Below are 21,987 nucleotides of genomic sequence, written 5' to 3' on the forward strand. Positions count from 1 at the left end.
GGTCTGAACCATATTACGGTGAAAAATCGTTATCCACTCCCACTCATCTCCGAACTCTTCGACAGACTTCAGGGGGCCAACCTCTTTACCAAACTTGACCTCCGTGGGGCATACAACCTCATCCGCATCCGAGAGGGCGATGAATAAAAAACTGCCTTCAACACCTGTAGTGGACACTACGAATACCTAGTGATGCCCTTCGGTTTGTGCAATACACCAGCAGTTTTTCAGGACTTTATTAATGACATCTTTCGGAATGTTCTCAATCGTTTTGTCATTATCTACCTGGATGACATTCTTATTTTTTCCCAAAACTTACAGGATCATATCATTCACACGAAGTTTGTGCTTTCACGCCTCCGAGAGAACCGGTTATATGCTAAAATGGAGAAATGCCTTTTTCACCAGTCTACCACTTCCTTTCTTGGGTATATTATCTCCAACAGAGGCTTAGCCATGGACCCAGAGAAGCTGAAAGCCGTCATGGATTGGCCGCAACCCAATTCCCTCAAATCCATTCAACGATTTTTAGGTTTTTCCAACTATTACCGGAAATGTATCCATAATTTTTCTACTATCATCACTCCTATCACTACACTGACCAAAAAAGGGGCAGATCCTTCATCTTGGTCACCAGAGGCAGTCTCGGCTTTCAAAACGCTGAAACAAGCCTTTGTCTCCGCTCCCATCCTTCGACATCCGAACACTAATTTCCCATTCACCCTAGAGGTTGATGCTTCGGACTGTGGGGCAGGTGCGGTTCTCTCTCAGAAATTTTCTCCCCAGGACAAACTTCACCCTTGCGGGTTTTTCTCCAAAAAGTTTTCTCCTGCAGAAAGAAATTATGACGTGGGCAATAGGGAACTTTTGGCCGTCAAGATGGCTCTTCAAGAATGGAGACATCTTCTGGAGGATTCAAAAGAGCCATTCATTATTCTCACGGACCATAAAAACCTATTGTACATTGAGAATGCCCGTCGTTTAGGTCCTCGCCAAGCCCGATGATCGTTATTTTTCTCCAGATTTAATTTTGTTCTCTCATATATTCCCGGCACAAAGAACGTCAAAGCGGATGCCCTTTCCAGGCACTACACTTCTGAAGAGAGACCGGAAAAGACCACCGAGTCCATCCTTCCTAAACAAAGGATCATTGCGGCTGTGGCATTCAAGAATCTTGAGAAGATCATTAAATCACAAAAACATCTTCCGACCGGTCTTGAGGTTCCGAAAGACTCTTTGTACGTAGAGCCCAGATTCGTTCCTGAGGTACTGGAATGGGGACATGCCATCCGCTCGGCAGGGCATCCAGGATTCAAGAAGACGTTGGATCTCATCCGTCGCACTTTCTGGTGGCCCAATATGGTTAAAACCATTCTTGAATTTACACGGTCCTGTCCGGTATGTGCACGTAACAAAATTCCTCATCAGAAACCTCAGGGTCTTCTCTTACCCTTACCCATTCCAGAGCGTCCCTGGTCCCACATATCGATGGATTTTATTGTGGAGTTGCCTAGGTCGAATGGCATGAACACCATTCTTGTGGTAGTGGACTGGTTTTCCAAGATGGCACATTTTATTCCTCTCAAAGGATTACCCTCCTCACCCGTCCTGGCTGATATTTTCTCCAAAGAGATTTTCCGTATCCATGGGATTCCCACATCCATCGTGTCTGATCGGGGCTCCCAGTTCGTCTCCAAATTCTGGAGGAATTTCACCAAGAGACTGGGTATCTCATCTTCCTTTTTTTCTGGATATCACCCCCAATCCAACTGACAGACCGAGAGGGTTAATCAATCCCTCGAGAAATACTTAAGGTGCTTTGTCTCTAATTCTCAGGATGGCTGGGCAGAATTACTTATCTGGGCTGAGTACGCTTTTAATTCTTCCAGGAATGAGTCTACCCGTGAGACCCCCTTCTTTATCAACTACGGATTCCATCCGGTTCGCCTACCGATTGCTAAAGACTCCTCTGGAGTACCAGCCGTGGACGAGCATATTGCTCTCCTACAAGACTCTTGGTCCAGAATCCAATCTGCACTACAAAAAGCATCCTTGACAGCTAAAACCCAGGCTGATCGTCACCGTCGTCCGGCACCCAACTACAAACCCGGGGACAAGGTTTGGCTATCATCCAAGAACATCCATCTCAAAACTCCTTCCCTCAAATTGGCTCCTAGGTTTCTGGGTCCCTTTTCCGTCATGGAGCAGATAAATCCAGTTTCCTTCCGACTCCAACTTCCTCAAAGCATGAAGATTCCGAATGTCTTTCACACCTCGCTTCTCAAGCCATTCATCTCCAGTAGCCTCTTTCCGGACCACACTTCTAAACCAGATCCTGTGATGGTACAGGGTAACGAAGAGTACGAGATACAAGCTTTACTGGATTCCCGTCTTTCGAGAGGTAAAGTCCACTTCTTGGTCCACTGGAAAGGTTTTGGACCCGAAGAGAGGTCATGGGTACCCCTGAAAGATATTCATGCTCCAGGACTCCTCAAACGCTTCCGAAAGAAGTTTCCATGAAAACCATGGAAGGATCGTCCTGAGGCCGATCCTGAAGGGGGGAGGTACTGTGAGGACTCTGGGATCGCGGCACCCGCGCCCTGGTCCCTCCTCACCTTCATTAACCCCCGCTGCCTCCGGCGGCTCTGGGGGTTCCCCGTCGTCCTCTGCGTTCTCGCACTCCAGCGGGATCTTCCCTCTCTCATGCGGCTGCTACCGTTTACGAGCGCGCGCCCATCTCTGTTACAGAGCACGCGCAGGACTCTCTTAATTTATTCACTGCTCCTGCAGTGAGGCTCCGCCCCCAACACACACACAAGGATCAATCAGGCATAAAGACTGCTCACCTGTATCCTCCTTTGGACAGCCTATCCAGGACAGCTCCATGCACTCCTCCAGGCCTGCCTCCTCTTCCTATTGGTCAGCCACGCTTTATATTGCCTGTCCTGCCATTCAGTCATTGCTCGACATAGTTTCCACTAGGATCACTATTCTGGCATTCGCTCTCCCATTCACTTATGTTACGACTTGGCTTGGCGGACGTCCTTCTCTGGCTCTCGACCCCTGCTTGGACAACGACCTTCCGGTATTCTCCAATCCCTGACCTTGGCTAAAACGGTAACGACGACGGCACTTCTACACCGGTACCGGCAAGTATTGCTAGCTAAACGTCACCTGGCCTGGCAACGCCAAAATCACCACACTCCGGACACGCTCCTTTTGCTGCGGGTGCGTGCCCATATACGTTCCTCACCTCAGTAGAAGGGACGGGTCTGGTCTGCGGGGGCAGTACCGGCGTAACACGTTCCTATAAAGTTAAGAAAATATCACAGGACTTGGTGTGCTTTGGATAAGGGGTTGAGTTAAGCTATCTGGCCATACTTATATCGAGCATATACCCTGTGGCTACAGAATAGTTAAACTACAAACGCTGTGTGCTTATTTCCCACTGTCTGACCTCAGCCACGTGTGGCATAGGAATTATCAATAAAGGACTCAGGCTCCGACCTCAGCAATAGGTATCAGTCTGGGTCCTAGAAGTAAGAAATATATATTGCTATAATGGGGCTGGTTGCAATAGGATAAGGACTTTTTGCTGAAAAGTACAGTAAAATTAAGTTTAAACGTATCTTTCCATCTTAAAAATTCATGATAGTTTTGTCCATAGCCTTATAAACACACCAAAAAACAGTAGGATAGAAACTTTTACCTTTCCCTACCCCCCAGGGAAACAACAGATAATGTGTTACAGTGCTAACCTGGCTTACAGAAGGCCTAAACCTCCGCTCATGGTGATCCTGGGTGGCTGGTGTAGCGCCTCCACCCGTGAGGATCCCAGCGTTGACGGGATAGCCCTTCACAGGAACCCGTATACCTATAGGGTAAACCCCCAAAAAATCACAACCAGAACAAGGTATATGCAACACTCTTTATTGTGGTCCCACAGTACCCACACAATAATAACAGTAACAGTCACAATAGTAATAATAACAGTCACACTAACCCTTGGGCACCTAAAGGTGCAAGGTGTCCGTCAAGGTAATACCCAAAGTAAGTGTGAGGGTAGCTTTACCCTCCCGCCTGTAGTGTTGGGGCACATGGGTTCCTTCCTGGGTAGTCGTGTACACCAGGGTATTTCCTAAAATAGACTGCATCCCTGATCCCACGATGCAGGTCCTCCGACACAATCCCCTCTCTCCTTACGTCTGGAAGAACTGCGTGGCCGTTCCACCAGGCCTGGGGAATCCTCCTCTGCGGTTCCGTCTGCGTCGCTGCTTCTTTCACATACAAACTAAGGGCAGGTACCTTACTACTGGGCAGTCCTACAATACTATGATGTAAGGGAAACTAGCTGGGGCCTACGGGGAATGGGCCTGGCCTAGTCCAGGGGGCTTGACTAGCTCCCTGGACACTACATCTCCCTTCGCCGGCTCTGTCAGGACTGAGCATGCCGCCTCCAGTCCGAAGAGGAAATCCTGAACAGCCAGGACCTCCTCTTCCTGCAGCGCCAAGCCTAAAATGGCCGCTGCCTTACACACAGCCCATATGTATGTGGCTGCGCCAACTGCAACATGGCCGACGCAACTCACACAAACCCTTCCAAGTGACGGGACCACTGCCAGGAAGGAGGCAAGGGAGGGTAACCTGCTATACACTTTTAGGGCTAAATTAGCATATTTTGACAGGGACTCTTCTCCAACTGTTCTTCAACCCCCAGATTCATCAGGCTCTGTCATGGATTAATGCAGGGGTGCTCAACTGCAGTCCTCAACCCCCCTCTCCTCCCAGCAGGTCAGGTTTTAAGGATATCCCAACTTCAACACAGATGGCTCAGTAAGTCCCTGCTTAAGCAGAGGTTGCTCGATCAGAGGCTCAGTCAAAGTTTTTGACTGAGCCACCTGTGCTGAAGCTGGGATATCCTGAAAACCGTACCTGTTGGGGGGCTTGAGGGCTGGAGATGAGCACCCCAAGTGTAACGCACTACGGCTGGGGCCATAGAAGGGGAAGCAGGGCTGGACCGCGCTGACGCTGAGGCTCGCCTGCTGAAATCTGTGCAATTTCATGCCCATGCAGGCGAGCCAGCGGGCGCGATCGGAGGCGGGGGGAGACTGAGGGAGGCGGGGCAGTGACGTCGCTGGGCCAATCGCCAGCGACGCACCGACGTCAACATCACGGCGCCGACATCACGGCGCCGTGACGTTGACGCTGCTCCGCGCTGATTGGATGTTATCAGCCGACAGCGCACTGAAAAACAGCTTGGCTGTCAGCTGAAAAATCCAGCGCCTCAGCACGCCTGCGGACGCTTACGTGAGCCCCCTCTCAAGGCATCCTCATTGAGGATGCAGGGGCGCAGCACGGAGCATCCGCACGGCTCAGCGCGGCCTGTCCTTCTATGGACTCGGCCTAAGACATGAACAAGAGTTAACACTATTTGGGTGCTTTAACCTGTAACAGAGCTGAATTAATAGCCCCCCAAGTTTTCCCGTCAATTCTGATTTTAATAATGAATTGTGTTTCATAAGTTATCATTGCTAAGTGTCCTACTTGTCTTGGGTAGTGTAAAATCCAGCTTTTAGCAACGCCTTGTACTTTTGGTTATGACGAGATATTGTAATGTAGACACTAGAATTGCACACAAACACATCTTCAATGGTTTCGAATATTTATTAAGCAATGTTACAGCAGCAATCGCCCCAAAGATTTTTCCTGAACCGGGGAGGGGGAGGGGAGTTCCTCTGACCTGACCTGTGGGTCCTCGGCATTCATAATTCCCCCTTGTTTCTCAAGCAACAAGAGTTTTAAACTCTCAACACAAAAAAAAAAGCAAACGGCCAATACGGTCCCCGATTGAAAGCATTGGCCACCCGAGGCAAGGTTACCCCTCAGCTATTTTGTATCTAGCAGACACCTACCCTTGGCCAGTGAACAAAATATCTTGTTGTTCAGGAACCAGATATACCCGGACATTGGAGGCCACGGATCAGCTGAGGGGAACCCGCTGATTCAAGTTAGTAATATATATCTCTTTTTTACATGGCGATTGACACGAATTGCTGCATTAAGTGTATAAACCAAGTGCTAAGGACACGCTACACACCAGGAACCAATGAGGAAGCCACAGGGCGGAACAAGGCCATCATTGCAGGTCTACCCAGGCACCACACTGACAAAGAGGCTGCACGATTTGATGAGCTTGGAGCAAGCACTTCATTTGTCAGTGCATTTGGTTTTACACTCTTAACATTGTTTTAGAGGTGTCTGTTTGTGTGCACTTCTGTTTTCTAAATTACTGGTGCACAACTCCAGTGCTCAAGCTCCCCCACAACAGGTCCAGTTTTCAGGATATCCCAGCTTCAGCACAGGTGGTTCAATCAGTGGCTCAGTCGAAAGCTGAGCCTCTGATTGAGCCACCTGTGCTAAAGCTGGGATATCCTTAAAACCTTACCTGTTGTGGGGTGTTGAGGGCTGGAGTTGTGCACCACTGGTCTAAACTTTTAGAAGAAGCAAAATCAAACATCGCACTTTAAACTGCTGAATGAATTGTTTATTTTACTTACATTTTATTATACAAATCCATTATTCATTGTATTTTTGCTAGCTCACATGTAAACACTTTTGGTATTATCCATGACTAGATATTGTCTAGATTAGAAGAAAAGTTCTCCGGATTTTCCTTATTGGGGAATACTCTAATTGTAGTAAGTATTTGATGACAATGATACTTAACCGGCTCTGTTCATCAATATATTTATTGATATGGATAGCATATTTCAGTAATACTAGAGACACAGGGAGAAGGAGTGCCTCAGTGAGTGAAGACACTGACTGGCTCAACCTGGTTCAATTCCCGGTGTTGGCTCCTTGTGACCTTGGGCAAGTCACTTTATCTCCCTTTGCCTCAGGCACCAAAAACATAGATTGTAAACTCCACAGGGTAGGGACATGTTCCTGCAAAATGTCACTGTAAAGCGCTGCGTACAACTAGCAGCGCTATACAAGAACATGTTATTATTATTATTATTATTATTATATTATCTGGAACTCAGCACTTATACAGTAGTAGAATCCAACTGAAAAGCCACAGATGGGAGAAGAGACACCATTTTCAGAAACCCTGGCTTCCAAACAAACAAATGATAATACAGTAAAGTCCATGAGCTGTAAATGTGACAAAGAAAACACATTTAATCTAATCAAAGTTAAATATGTTGCACTGCTATATTACAGGATGTTAGAGTGGAATAGCATAGTTCAGATCTGAGATCTCACACTCTGGCAATAGATGGCAGTATATTGCTTTTACATGCATTAAAAACAAACTCAAAGCAGGACCTGATCTGCAGTATTTTACTTCTAAAACTTTCTTTTGCTTTCAAAGATGATTAGCACACAATTAAAAAAAACTCCCTTGAAGAGAAATGTTAATGTCACTCATTTCACAGAAGACTAGCAGGAGTGCTTGTGTTTTGAAGTACAAAGCTGATAGCAATAAGAGCAGATGAGTCATTCACCTTCGCTGTGATGGCTCAGAATTCAAATCAAATTAATAGTACATACTGACCACTTTTGGCTTGCATCAGCGCTCTGAGAAAAATGAAGCCCTTATGTTCTCTGCTGTCATTACATTTGTTAAGAATTTCATCACAATGTGGAAGGAGTTAGTTGCAGATTGAGAATCTAGATAGATTAAATACTCCCTTGAATCATGTCATTCGTGACAGATTATTTATAAAGGGTGATTTATTAACTGTTTTTAGGCAAGAGTACACTTTCAACTCTGCAAGGTTTTGCTATACATTTGCGCCGGGCTCCTCCTACGTACCTATATGTCTGAGATTATTTTGTTTGCATTTTCTTTGTGTGGGGTGGGATGCATGAAGGTGAATGAAATACGGCATGACAACACAATTTCAAGGCGTAGATAAATCAAATGACTCAATGTTGTATGACCTTGTCATACATTAATTAAGCTATTGGCCACAGCCTGGTTTTGCAACTGCAATACTACTTTTAGATTGTACTTTATTTACTGCATCAGTCTGTGTTAACGTATTAATATTTTCTGATATTTTATTGCTATTGCATCTTTTACACCTAGTGTACTGCACAGTGCAACATAAATGATACAGTATACATAAATATGAACTAATGATTAGAAGAAGAAAAACATTCAAAGCCATTGTAGTAATTGACAATGGATCAATAGAAATTTGCATAAGCTATTTTCAATAATAATTTCTGTAAATAATGCCTGGTCAGTTTAATAGTGAGCGGTCAGCCTACTGACTGTGTTTTTTTAAAGTCATGATTTACATCAATCAAAATAAAAGCACACAAATACAGATAATATGACAAACTAGCCAATGATTCGATGGCAGGATATTTTATGTGAACATGCTTCCAAATACAAGTGACCTTCAGATGGATTTTAGTGATAACCTAGTGTCCTGTTTACTAAGCAATGGCTATAGATATTACAGAATGTGTGAGCTGTCAACGAGCTTTGCTAAAATCTGTCTGTACCACACTGGAATAATCAATTTAGTAAATGATTGCAATAATCAACGAAACGGCCAAATTTATAAATCCCTGCATGCATCATTTTAATAGATTTCCCCATTTAAATGCTGATGCCATCCCAGCTAAATGAATTGTTGCTTCAGCATTCATTACACAAAAATGATCGAGACATTTGGTTCAGAAAGTATCTAAATCTCATGGATATTCAGCCAGGTTGGGACATAATCACTCATTACTGACTTCCAGGAAAGCAGCCTATAAACTTAGCCAGAGATAGATTTGTTTGTTCAAAAATATGGTTCTTTTTAGCATACACAGCAAAATAAATCTCCTATTGCTTCTACATCTTTACAATTCATTTGCAGACCAATTTTGCAACATATTTGCGAACTGCAATGAACTGAGACCACTCGGGTTTGTAACACCGTGGCCACCAACTTTAACCGTTGTTATCCATTCACTGGCAGAGGGTCTGGGAATGCACAGCAATGTTTTTCTTGCCCCGGTGGCAGAGAAGTGGTTAAAATAAGCTTATTAGTCACGCAATTTTGGGCCAGAAAGTCCAGCGGTGTATAGCATGTTATCAATAACCACAGCGGGTGGTGGAAGATTCCAATGTCAATCAAGCACCGATACCGGATAAGGAAGGATCACCTATCGTGAACATAAGACTAGAGACGGGTGAAGCTTTCAAAATGCGATACGTGGATTTTCCACTGATTATTTACCAAAATCCAAAGGGGAGTGAGAGAGAGCTCAGAATTTCAGTAGAATCCCATACACATACATAAATATATACATACATACATACATCTCCCCTCAAACCTCCCTACAAATAACATACTGTATGGAGAGACGTGTGCTCTAAAAGGCTCACAACTTAAATAAGGCAATGGGATGTGCCAAGTATATTTAAATCACTCACACCCCACAAAAGGATTTCCATAAGAACTATGTTGTCAAGCCAAAGGCCCCTTGTGAGGAAGGGGGGGGGAGGCTGATGTCAGGCCCAACTGGATCAGAACCCACAACCTCTGCTATGCTGGGCAGCAGCTCTATCATCAAACTAAACTAGTTGCTGGGGAGCTCTGCTGTCACAGCATACTTTTAAGCTCTACTGCTCACACATGTAGCAAATAGCACACCTGAGATAGCAGGGAGATATGCTAAAGGTGGTGCAGAGTAGGACGGAATATCTCAAGAAAGCCTATCGCCAACGTGATGATGTTTCCTCCTACTCTGTACTACCAAAAGACCCTACCAATGAGTTCTTGGGTTCCTTAATGGATCTATTGGATCTTGGAGTGATCACTAATGTCTTAACCAAAAATAAAGTGGGATTCATCCTTAATCCTAACCCGGTCATCCCCGTCTTTTACCATCTCCCAAAGATCCATAAGACATTGGTCGACCCGCCTGGCCGACCAATAGTCTCCAGTATTGGATCTTTCGGAGATGGACTTTTACGTTACGTAGACAGATATTTGCAACCTTATGTTAGAGAATTGCCTTTTTTTGTCCTTGACTCTGGCGACCTACTGCACCAAATTAAAAAAAATCAAGTGGAAACAGTGTTATATCTGGGTATCTCTAGATGTTACCTCCCTCTATACAATAATTAAACATGACTTGGGTTTGACCGCTGTTCGACATTTTATAGAAGGTCCAAACAATTCCATATTTAATACAACTTTTATTATGGAAGCTATTGATTTTTTTATTAACTCACAATTATTTTTTGTTTGAGCACAAATTTTATTTACAGCAAAAGGGCACAGCAATGGGGACAAGTTTTGCCCCCTCTTATGCAAATGTATTTATGGGGTGGTGGGAATCACAATTTATTTATAGTAGCACTAATCACTTTAGGGATAATATTATTTTTTATAAACGTTATATTGATGACCTTATTCTGATTTGGGAAGGTGATACTGGTACATTACAAAGTTTTTTTCAATATGTAAACACTAACACATTTGATTTAAAATTCACTTTTGATTTCAATAAGCAGCAAATTAAATTTTTGGACCTTCTGTTCTATGTAGATCTGAAACAACAAATACAGACAGAAACCTTTAGGAAGGAAAATGCTAGAAACTCCTTCCTAAGGGACAGTTGTCACCCACGACCTTTGATATCAGGAATTCCAAAAGGTCAGTTCCTCAGACTGAGAAGGAATTGCTCCACTTTGGAGGGATTCCAGGATAGGTCTGAGGAACTGAAATTAAGATTTATAGAAAGGGGGTATGGCCTTGAGCTGCTACAAAATGCTATTGACGAAGTTACCAATATAGATAGAGAATCTCTTATTGGTACAAAAGAGTCAAGGGCAAGGAGAACTGATGTGAAAGGGATGGGGATGGCTGGGAAGGATTGTCCTGACCTGCCACTTTTTATATCTCAATATAACTGAAGAAGCTATCAGGTCAAATCAATCCTAAATAAACATTGGAATCTCTTATTGATGGACCCAGGCCTAAAGAAATACGTGGAACCGGGCCCAAAATGTGTTTTTCGTAGGGCCAAGACAATTGCGGGGGTATGTCTCACATAGTGACATATCAAAAGACAGACAAAAAACTTCTCGAAACCAAGGGTGCCTTTTGTTGTGGGGCTTGCAATATATGTAGATACATGACACCATCCCAGCATTTCTATTCTCACAGTCCACAGAAAAAATACAGAATTAACAGTTTTATAAACTGTAATTCGGTCTTTGTTATATACTTACTTAAATGTGGCGGTGGGAAAAGATATGTGGGAAGAACCACTAGAAATTTGAAAACAAGGATACAAGAACATGTCAGATTAATTAAAAAAAGGTGACATTTCACACCCTGTTTCAAAGCATTTTTCTGAATGCGCTAATGGAGGAATTAAGAACTTTAGCTTTCTGGGTATAGATAAAACCATACAGAGAGAATGGGGAGGAGATATGATTAACTTTCTTGACCGCAGGGAATCACAATGGATATTCCTATTAAAAACAAGAGCTCCTGAGGGTCTGAACATAGAATGGAATCTGGGACATTTCCTTAGATAACCAGGTTTTCTCCATAAACCCTTTGTTAATTCTTTTTCCCTCTCCTTCTTTTCTCCCTACTAATGTGCGATTTAAGATGTTTTCCATTCACTCAATATACGATATAAGATATTCTCATTTCTGTGCGATTAAAGACATTCTCATTTCTCAATATCTAAATCAAGATTTTCTCATTCACAAATAGAACTTGGGATACATTTAATCTCCATATATTAATCTAATACTTAAGATCTTATTGTTCATCAATATGCCATTTAAGGCATCTTTCAGTACAATATGTAAGATATTCATCTATACATGATGAGGATATATGCGCGTATATATATATATATATATATATATATATATATATATATATATGTGTGTGTAGAGGTATTCCTTTTCGGGGAGATATATGGATTTTCTTTATTCATATGTGATTGAGGACTTATCTGCCCTGTATACATATACATAACATAGATATATCTTTTTCTCTTTCTCGTCTTTGATAATAATGACTCATCCCTCAAGATTGGCTTCACCGTAATATCTTTATCATTATGTAGTTTATTCCTTCCCCTTTTATCTTCTTTTTTCCTATTTTTCATAAATGACTAGATAGGAATGGGACCCCTTGTATATGAATCTGTATGGATTTTGTTGATTATATAGGTCATATGACTGTATCCATATAAATAAGAGCTTTTACATTTTGTATAATATGGATTACAGCATATGACATTGGATATTTCAAAAAATAAAAAGGAGATTTTTTTCCATACAGACGATATAACTAACAGTATCATAGGAGGTAGGGTTATGTTCAAAACTCATGTTTTTCTTTTATCATTTATGTAATGGTTTGTTTTTTTCTTGTTTTCTTTAAGTTTAGTAACATGTTTTTCAGTCTATGATTTTGGTATTAGTAGATCTGTTAGATTGACGTTATGTTATGTACTAATAAAGTTGATTGTATTTTATAACATATCAGGGCTTCTCCCAGCCATGATGACACAGATGGGCGGGTCCCTCTCGACGCGCATGCGTTCCTGACAGTTCCTGGTGTGTGACATATTGTGTGTCATTTTACACCATCTGGATGGCCTGGGGGTGGGCTCCCGAGGCCACTACCAATCGGTAGGTCTGTTTCCCTAAGCACTTTCAGCAATGGGGAAATAGACCACGAGTGGGTTGGCCGACAGTAGACTCGTGACCTACAACTCGATAGGAAGGATGCGAGTAGGTCACTACGCCGGGAACTGGGAGGGGGGGGGGGTGATGAGTGCGTGTTGGGACGCGTGACGTCACTATGCATGGGTGCGCATGCACGTCGAGGCGCGTGACGTCATCGCGCATGGGTGAGCGCGCCCGTCAGGCTGTGATTTTGGCGGGAAATGGGAAAGCTTGTATGGGTATATATAGGCTGATATAGGGGGATTGAACTACTCCTTGATAAAGTACCAGTGTGGTACGAAACGCGTAGGAGGGTTCTTAACTCCGTTTTTTAATATGGACCAATAAAGATTTATTTTTACTATTTTTGTTTGGGACCCACTCTATTTTGGCTGTGCGTTGGAGTGCTTTTTCCTTTGGATTTCTACAAATAAGGTGAACTGGGTGGCAGAATTTGGGGGATGGCATTCGCCTTGTTTGCCTAATGTACTTTTCTAACCGGGGCGGGAATCCCCGAGCAGGGAGAGAGCAGGGCCGTTGCTAGGGGGCTGGGCAGTTTTTGCCATCCTGATTGACTGCTGATGGGTAATGCAGCCAATGAGGAGGAGCGGTCAGGAGCCTTGGGGCGGGGCCAAACAGAGGAGGCAGAAGCATGGACAGGAGAGAGGTGAGTCCTGTATGTGTATGTTCTGTGGCTGTCCTATGTGTATTTGTTCTGACGGGGTGGGGGGGGGTTGATGAGTGTCAGTGGGGGGGAAGAGATAGTGTCAGTGAAGGTGGAGAGAGTGTAAATGGGGGGATTGAGAAAGTGTCAGTGGTAGCGAGAGAGTGCTAGTAGTGCGGAGAGAGAGTGTCAGTGGTGGGCAGAGTGAGTCAGTGGGGGGGAGAGGATGTGTCAGTGGGGGGGAGAGGAAGTGTCAGTGGGGGGAGAGGAAATGTCAGTGGGGGCACAAAGAGAGTGTCAGTTGGGGGGGAGAGAGCGTGTTTCAGTGGGGGGAGAGAGAGTTTCAGTGGGAGGGAGAGAGAGTTTCAGTGGGGGGGGGAGAGAGAGTTTTAGTGGGGGGAGAGAGAGTTTCAGTGGTAGGGGGAGAGAGAATGTCAGTGGGAGGGTGTAAGGAACCGGGAGTCACACCGCCTTCAGCACGCTCCAGCCTTACCTTCTCAATGCTCCCCGCTCCAGACGGCACGTCCTCGGGACCCGCGCTTCCTCCCCGCAGCGCTATGCGCAGGAGCGCACCCGGCTCTCAGCTGAAGACACTGGCAGAGGGTCCAGTCTTAGGTTTGTGCTCACGCACCAGTGGCGTGCAGCCCACGCACGTGATGCGTGCGCAATGCACACAAGCTCTGCGCCAACAGTGATAAGTTTTTACATAGCCTACACCAGTTTCCTGCACCTCTGCCTATCCCTGCTCCCGCTGGGGATGCACCTAAATTCCGCCTCTCCTCCCATTGGTTCCTCGCTTCCTTATATGCTCAGCTGTGCCACTGGCACATCGGCTGAGCATAGTTATTGTTACGTTGCTGTTCTCCTCATCTCTGCCTCCATAGTCTTGACTTGTTTTTTGTACTGACCCGGCTTGTTTCTTGGACTTCGCAACTCCTGAGCCCGGCTATTCCTGACCATCCGCATCTCTCCTACCGTGACCTCAGCATTCGGACTACGACAACTCTCCACTCTCCAACCCTGACCACGGCTAATAGTACCTCCAACGATCCGGACCTCTTCTACCCTGACCCCGGCAAGTATAACGACAACCCGTACCTCTCCAACCCCGACCCGGCTACCTCGACCAACCTACACTCCAGACGCGCCTTCGTGACGTGATTTATACCCATTCCCACCTCATCTCCAGGTTTCCGCCTTGTTTGTGGTGAGCACAGCGTAACAGAGGGGGAGAGATTGTCAGTGGGAGGACGGATAGAGAGTGCCAGTCATGTTGGGGGGGGAGAATGGAGTTTCAGTGGGGGGAGAGAGAGAGAGATCAGTGGAGGGGAGAGAGTCAGTGGTAGAGAGAGAGTGTCAGTGGGAGGGGGAGAGAAAGTGTCAGTGGGAGGGGGGAGAGAGAGTGTGTCAGTGGACGGGGGAGAGAGAGTGTCAGTGGGAGAGGGAGAGAGAGTGCTGGTGGGGGGAAGAGGGAGTGTCAGTGGGGAGAGGGAGTGGGTCAGGGGAAGGGGGAGCAAGCGAATTTGTGGGAGCGGAAGAGAGAGAGTCAGTGGGAGGGGGAGAGAGTGCTGGTGGAGGGAGGGAAGAGGGAGTGTCAGTGGGGGAGAGTGTGTCAGTGGTGGGGAGAGCCAGAGTGAGTCAGAGAGAGTGTCAGTGGGGGGGGGGGGAGAGCATCAGTGGGGGTGGGACAGAGAGTGTCAGTGGGGGGAGAGAGAGTGTCAGTAGGGGGGGGGAGAGATAATGTCAGTGGGATGGGGAAGCGAGGGTGTCAGTGGGAGGAGGGAGAGTGTGTAAGTGGGGGGAGAGAAAGAGTGTCAGTGGAGGAGAGAGAGTCTCAGAGAGGCGAGAGAAAGTGTCAGTGGAGGGGAGAGAAAGTGTCAGTGGGAGGGGGAGAGAAAGTATCAGTGGGAGGAGGTGAGAGAGTGTCAGTGGTGAGGAGAGAGTGTCAGTAGATGGGGAGAGAGATACCGTAGGGAGGGAGACAGTGTGTAAGGGAGGGGGGGTGAGACAGAGTGCCAGTGGCGCGCAGAGAGAGTGTCAGTGGTGGGGGAAGAGAGTGTAAGTGCGGGGAGGAGACAGTCTAAGTGGAGAGAGCGAGAGTGTCAGTGCATTGAGAGAAAGAGTGTTAGTGGGAGGGAGAGAGTGTTAGTGGGGGGAAGAGGAACAGTGTCTTGGTGAGAGAGTGTCAGTTGGGGGAAGAGAGTGTAAGTGGGAGAGAGAGTGGTAGCGGGGGAGAGTATAAGTGGTGGGAGGAGAGAGAGTCTAAGTGGGGAGAGAGAGTGTCAGTGTGGGGAGAGAGAGTGTTAGTGGGAGGTAGAGGGAGAGAGCGTTAGTGGGGGGAAGAGGAATAGTGTTGGTTGGAGAGAGTGTCAGTTGGGGGGAAGAGAGTGTAAGTGGAGAAGAGTGAGGGTGGTAGCACAGGGAAAGAGAGTGTAAGTGGGGGGAGGAGAGAGAGTGTACGTAGGGGAGAGAGATAGTGTTAGTAGGAGGGAGAGAGAGAGTGTTGGTAGGAGGGAGAGAGAGTGTTAGTGGGGGGAGAGTGAGAGTGTTAGTGGGAGGGAGAGAGAGTGTAAGTGGGGAGAGGAGAGAGAGTGTAATTGGGGGGAGAGAGAGTGTTAGACGGAGGAGAGAAAGAGAGAGTGTTAGTGGGGGAGAGTGTCAGTGGGGAAGAGAGAGAGTGTCAGTGGGGGGAGAGAGTCAGTGGAGGGGAGAGAGTCAGTGGGGGGACAGAGAGTGTCAGTGGGGGGAGAGAGAGTGTCAGTGGGGGGAGAGAGAGTGTCAGGAGGGGAAAAAAGAGGGGGGATAGACAAAGCATGTTAGTGGGGAGAGAGTGTGTCAGTGTGGGGGAGAGAGTGTCAGTCGGGGGAGAATCAGTGGGTGCAAAGAGAGTGTCAGTGGGTGGTGAGAGTGTCAGGGGGAGTGGGGAAGATTGTGTATCAAGGAGAGTGGGGGAGAGAGAGTGTCAGGGAGACTGTCAGGGAGAGTGGGGGAGTGTGTGTGAATGTTAGAAAAATATATTAGTTATAATATTTACATTTTTCAGGTAGGAAAAAATTCCCAAAGTTAATTGGGGGGGAGGGGCAAGGCTGAAGGTTCACCTAGGGCACCGAATACCCTTACCGGCCCTGCACACACACACACATATACATACATATACAGGACTCGACAAATGCACTCAGCATTTTGGCCACTGTCGAGTGCTTACCTGCGGCTGGGTCTGGCGGGGTCCGACGACGTGGTGCGGCGATCTCCGTCTTTTCCAAATTGTAATATTTCCCCTGCAGGTCCAGAAAAAATGGCCGCACAGCATCAAGTGACGCCGCGTTATGTGACACCGTGACGTCACGGCGTCCAATTGCCATTTTTTTCTGGACCTGCAAGGGAAACATTACAATTTGCAGGGGAGAAGACGGAGATTGTCACACCACGTCGCTGGACCCCGCCGCAGGTAAGAGTGATGAGGGGGGGTGGGTGAGGGAGTTACTTTGGGGGAGTGGGCGAGTGGGTTTTGCCCTTGTTTGTCGAGCCCTGTATATATATATATATATATATATATATTGTGACAAACGGCTTACTCCGGGGCTCCGCCGTCTGTCCGGGACTGTTAGAACACGGTCTTTTAGGGTAGGTTAAATGATGAGACGTCACGTACTGTTCCTTTAAACAGGCTATGCCTGGTTTATTCAGTCCCAGGCACTGAGACTGCCACAGTTTAAACAGAAAACAAAGCCAAACAAAAAGCTGCTCGTCTGAGCGATAACTTAAACTTAGATGTCCCTGACTCAGAGTTGGAAGTGGCTTGTCCACTTCCACCAACAAAATAAGTACCTTTGCAGTCTTTAGACAAACTAACAGAATGAATGAAGCGATTTGGGAAAGAGGCTTTCTCACCCCTCTGCAGTTCAGCAGCCTTCCAGGCTCTTGGGCGGGGCTCAGAGGAAACAGGAAACAGGTCTTATATACCTGAACTCTAATCAGCATGACAGGTGACAGAAAACAGGCAGCAGACAAACTGTGGAATGGAGTGCCTGTACCACGAGGCTGCCCTGTTCAGCTTAGACAGGACAGAAACTGTTCAGTATCCTGGGAGCCCTGTATATGGAGTTTATTACCAACCCCTGGTTTCTGTCACATATCCTCCCCCCCAGCTCAGACCTCGAGGGGTGAGCGACCATGGATATTAGGGAGTGCATCCTTGACAACCCGTCGGCATTGCCATGTTTGTGCCCCGACCTGTGTTCCACAGAAAATTTAAAGGGCTGTAGGCTTAGGAACCACCTGGTCACCCTAGCGTTCTTCTCCCTATTTTGACACATCCAGGTAAGGGGTGCATGATCTGTGACCAATCGGAACTTTCTCCCCAACAGATAATACTTGAGTGTCTCTACAGCCCACTTTATTGCGAGACACTCTTTCTCGACTATGGAGTAATTTTTCTCCTGGGGATTTAGTTTCCTACTTAAATAAAGGATGGGGTGCTCCTCCCCTTGAGACTCCTGGGAAAGTACCGCCCCCAGCCCTACCTCAGATGCGTCGGTTTGGACTACGAACTCTTTGGAGAAGTCAGGTGTGACCAACACTGGTTGGGCACAGAGAGCTTCTTTCAGGCTTCTAAAGGCCTGTTCGGCTTCGGGGGACCATTTTACCATTAGCGGTCCTCTTGCTTTTGTGAGGTCGGTTAGTGGGGTTGCCTTAGTTGCAAAATTGGGAATAAACCTCCTATAGTAGCCAATTAACCCCAAAAAGGTCCTTACTTGTTTTTTTGTGACTGGCCTTGGCCAATTTTGTATCGCCTCTACTTTGAGTGTTTGTGGTTTGAGTAACCCTCTACCAATAGAATACCCCAGATACTTGGCCTCCTCCAGACCAATAGTGCATTTAGCGGGGTTAGCAGTTAGTCCAGCAGACCGAACTGCGTCGAGCACAGCTTGGACCTTTGGAAGGTGGGACTGCCAATCTTCACTATGGATTACCACATCATCCAGGTAGGCGGCAGCGTACCGAACATGTGGTTTTAAAATTTTATCCATCATTCTTTGGAATGTGGCGGGAGCTCCATGTAAGCCAAAAGGCAGCACCTTATATTGAAAGAGGCCGTCTGGGGTTGAGAAGGCTGTTTTTTCTTTTGCCCTTTCTGTGAGGGGAACCTGCCAGTACCCTTTTGTTAGGTCTAGGGTTGTGAGATATCGGGCTTTGCCCAGTCTCTCTACAAGTTCATCCACCCTGGGCATAGGATAAGTATCAAATTTTGACACCGCGTTTAGTTTCCGGTAGTCATTACAAAACCTTGTTGTACCGTCTGGTTTTGGGACTAAAACTATAGGGCTGTTCCACCCACTTTGGGATTCCTCAATTACGCCTAGTTTTAGCATTTTTTTAACCTCTAAACTTATAGCCTCTCTCTTGGCCTCTGGGATTCGGTACGGTTTAAGGTTAACTCGGACCCCCGGTTCAGAGACTATGTCATGTTTAATTACGTTAGTTTTACCTGGCTGTGTAGAGAAGATTTCTTTGTTCCTTCTCACTAAACTCTGGACCTCTCGTTTCTGATGCACGGACAGTGTTTCAGCTATGCTAACCTCTGGGTCAGTTTCTTGATTCTCTGACGGACCTGGGGGTACTAGGGTTAACAAGACCTCTCTATCTTTCCAGGGCTTGAGTAGGTTTATATGGTAAATTTGCTCAGGTTTCCTCCTACCTGGCTGCCTTACCCTATAATTTACTTCTCCCACTCTTTCCAAGACCTCATATGGCCCATGCCATTTAGCAAGGAATTTACTCTCCACGGTGGGAACCAGAACTAGTACCCTATCACCTGGAAAAAAAATTCTGACCCTAGCACCCTTATTATACGTATTCCTTTGTGCTTCTTGAGCTTTCTCCATGTGTTCCCTCACTATGGGTAGGACTGCAGCAATGCGGTCCTGCATTTGGGCAACATGCTCTATTACACTTCTGTAAGGGGTAACCTCGTGTTCCCAAGTTTCTTTGGCTATATCCAGTAAGCCCCTTGGATGTCGGCCATACAATAGTTCAAACGGGGAGAAGCCTGTGGATGACTGGGGAACTTCCCTAATGGCAAATAACAGGTATGGTAACAAACAGTCCCAGTTTTTCCCATCCTTATCGACCGCCCGGCGTAACATGCTCTTTAAGGTTTTATTGAACCTTTCCACTAAACCATCTGTTTGTGGATGATAGACTGAGGTTCTGAGATGCTTGATTTTTAGGAGTTTACATAGCTCTTTTGTTACTTGGGACATAAATGGTGTTCCCTGGTCAGATAAGATCTCTTTAGGAATTCCGACCCGGGAAAACAGAAGTACTAACTCTTTTGCTATGTTTTTAGCAGAGGTGCTACGTAGGGGAACTGCCTCCGGATATCGGGTAGCATAATCTAATATTACCAATATATGCTGATGTCCCCTAGCAGACTTTATTAGGGGTCCTACTAGATCCATAGCAATCCGGTCAAATGGTACCTCTATTATGGGAAAGGGTACCAATGGGCTGCGGTATGCTTTGAACGGGGCGGTGATCTGACATTCTGGGCATGAGGAACAATAGTTTGTAATTTCTGCCAGAACCCCAGGCCAATAAAAGCTTCGGAGAACCTTTTCTTTTGTCTTTTCCACCCCTAGGTGTCCCCCCAATGGATGACTATGTGCGAGGTGTAATACTACGTTACGGAATGTCCGTGGTACCAACAATTGTTTAGTTGTAACTGATTTTCTTTTATCAACCCGATATACTAGGTCGTTCTCTACCTCGAAGTAGGGGTAAGCAAGTGACCTATCTGGTTGGCCATGAGTACTATTCTGGTCCCGTATATTTCCCCTTGCTACCGCTAATGTGGGGTCCTCCCACTGGGCCTTCTTAAAACTCCCAGGACTGACCTCTAGGTCAGCGAGGGTCTTATCCTGTACTGGGGTGGTAAGTGCCTGATCAACATCTTGATTTGGGGTATTCCCTACCAAAGTAGTGATGGGGAAGGGAATTTCACAGCACTCCTCCTTTTCCCCCTTCTTATTTGGGCCCTCGTCAACCTCCATTTCTGAAAAAGGGAAAGGATTTGTTTCTTCTAACACTTCGTTATGGTCTGCTATTGAACTCTGGGCGCTATTCTGAGCTGGGGACCACATTTTTAGAAAATGGGGAAAGTCGGTCCCTATTAACACATCATGTGCCAGTTTGGGTACAACACCCACCTTGAAATCTAAAGAACCAAATTCTGTTTCAAAAAAAACATCAACAGTGGAATATTCATGATTATCCCCATGTATACAACAAATTGCCACTCTTTGTGAACTGTTTACCTGTTTCTTCTTAATGGGCAATAGGTATTCGGACACTAGTGTGACCATACTCCCAGAGTCAAGAAGTGCCCGAACCCTCTTACCATTAACCTTTACAAATGCCCACAGATGGTTATTCAAGGGGTCCTCTGGGCTAGGGCCCATACATTGGGACAACAGCGAATAAGGTTCCACGCTGTTGCATTGCATGGGCTCATCATTTAGTGGGCAGATTTTTGCTGTGTGGCCCCTCTCATGACAATTTACACATTTAGGTACATAGTCTGTGTCCCACTTAGAGCCTTTTCCCGGCTCCCCATGTTGGCTATTGCCCTTAGTGTGCGAACCACTGTTGCTGGTGCTGCGTGAAGGTGGTCGCCGCTCTTCAGCGCCCCTTAACCCCGGTACCCTTTTACCGTCTCTGGAAGAGTCCTGGAACCTCGGATAGTGGGGTTGCTCCACGACTGTGAGTTGCGGGTGCTCTTCTGCTGCACTGTACCTTTCTACAAGGGCCACAAGCTCATCCGCATTGTGGGGGTCACTCCGACTGACCCAACGGCGTAAGGCAGAGGGAAGTTTCCTCAAGAACTGGTCCATGACCAACCGTTCCACGATGTGGCTTGCTGAGTTGATCTCGGGTTGTAGCCACTTCCGGGCGAGGTGGATGAGGTCATACATCTGGCTTCGGGTGGCTTTATCCATCGTGAAGGACCATGCGTGAAACCTTTGGGCACGAACAGCCGTGGTTACGCCGAGGCGGGCGAGGATCTCGAACTTCAATTTTGCATAGACGTTAGCTTCGGCTGGCTCTAGATCAAAGTAAGCCTTCTGGGGTTCGCCGCTTAGGAAGGGTGCGATTAGACCAGCCCACTCAGCTTCTGGCCATCCCTCTCTCTGTGCCGTGCGTTCAAACGTGAGAAGATAGGCTTCCACATCATCCGAGGGTCCCATCTTCTGAAGGTAGTGGCTTGCCCTGGTCATTTTCGGAACTGGGGCTGCCTCTGCCAGTGGAAGGTTACTGATAGTCCCCCTCAGGATCTCGAGTTCCTGCTGTAAGCCCTGAGCGAACCGCTTTTGCTCCTCTCTCAGCAGGCGGTTTGTCTCTTGCTGGTTTGCATTAGTCTCTTGCTGGGCTATTAACAGCTGTCGCTGGGTTTCACTCGCCTGTTGCTGGGCTTCATTCGCGTCTTTCTGGACAGCGACATTGCGTACCAGCGCACTCACCACGTCTTCCATCTTGTTTGGAGAGAGAGAAAAAAAAAACCTTCTTTTTTTTTTTTTTTTTTTAAAGTTCTTTAACCCCCAGACCTTTC

General features: G+C 46.4%; 1 protein-coding gene across 1 annotated transcript in view; it reads right to left on the reverse strand.

Moving 5' to 3' along the window:
- The window catches only part of PRDM6 (PR/SET domain 6), a 191,593-nt gene that overhangs the window by 103,065 nt on the left and 66,541 nt on the right, over positions 1–21,987 (reverse strand). The window lies entirely within an intron of this gene.

This window comes from Ascaphus truei, chromosome 1, assembly GCF_040206685.1.
Source record: "Ascaphus truei isolate aAscTru1 chromosome 1, aAscTru1.hap1, whole genome shotgun sequence".
In the NCBI taxonomy this organism is placed as follows: domain Eukaryota; kingdom Metazoa; phylum Chordata; class Amphibia; order Anura; family Ascaphidae; genus Ascaphus; species Ascaphus truei.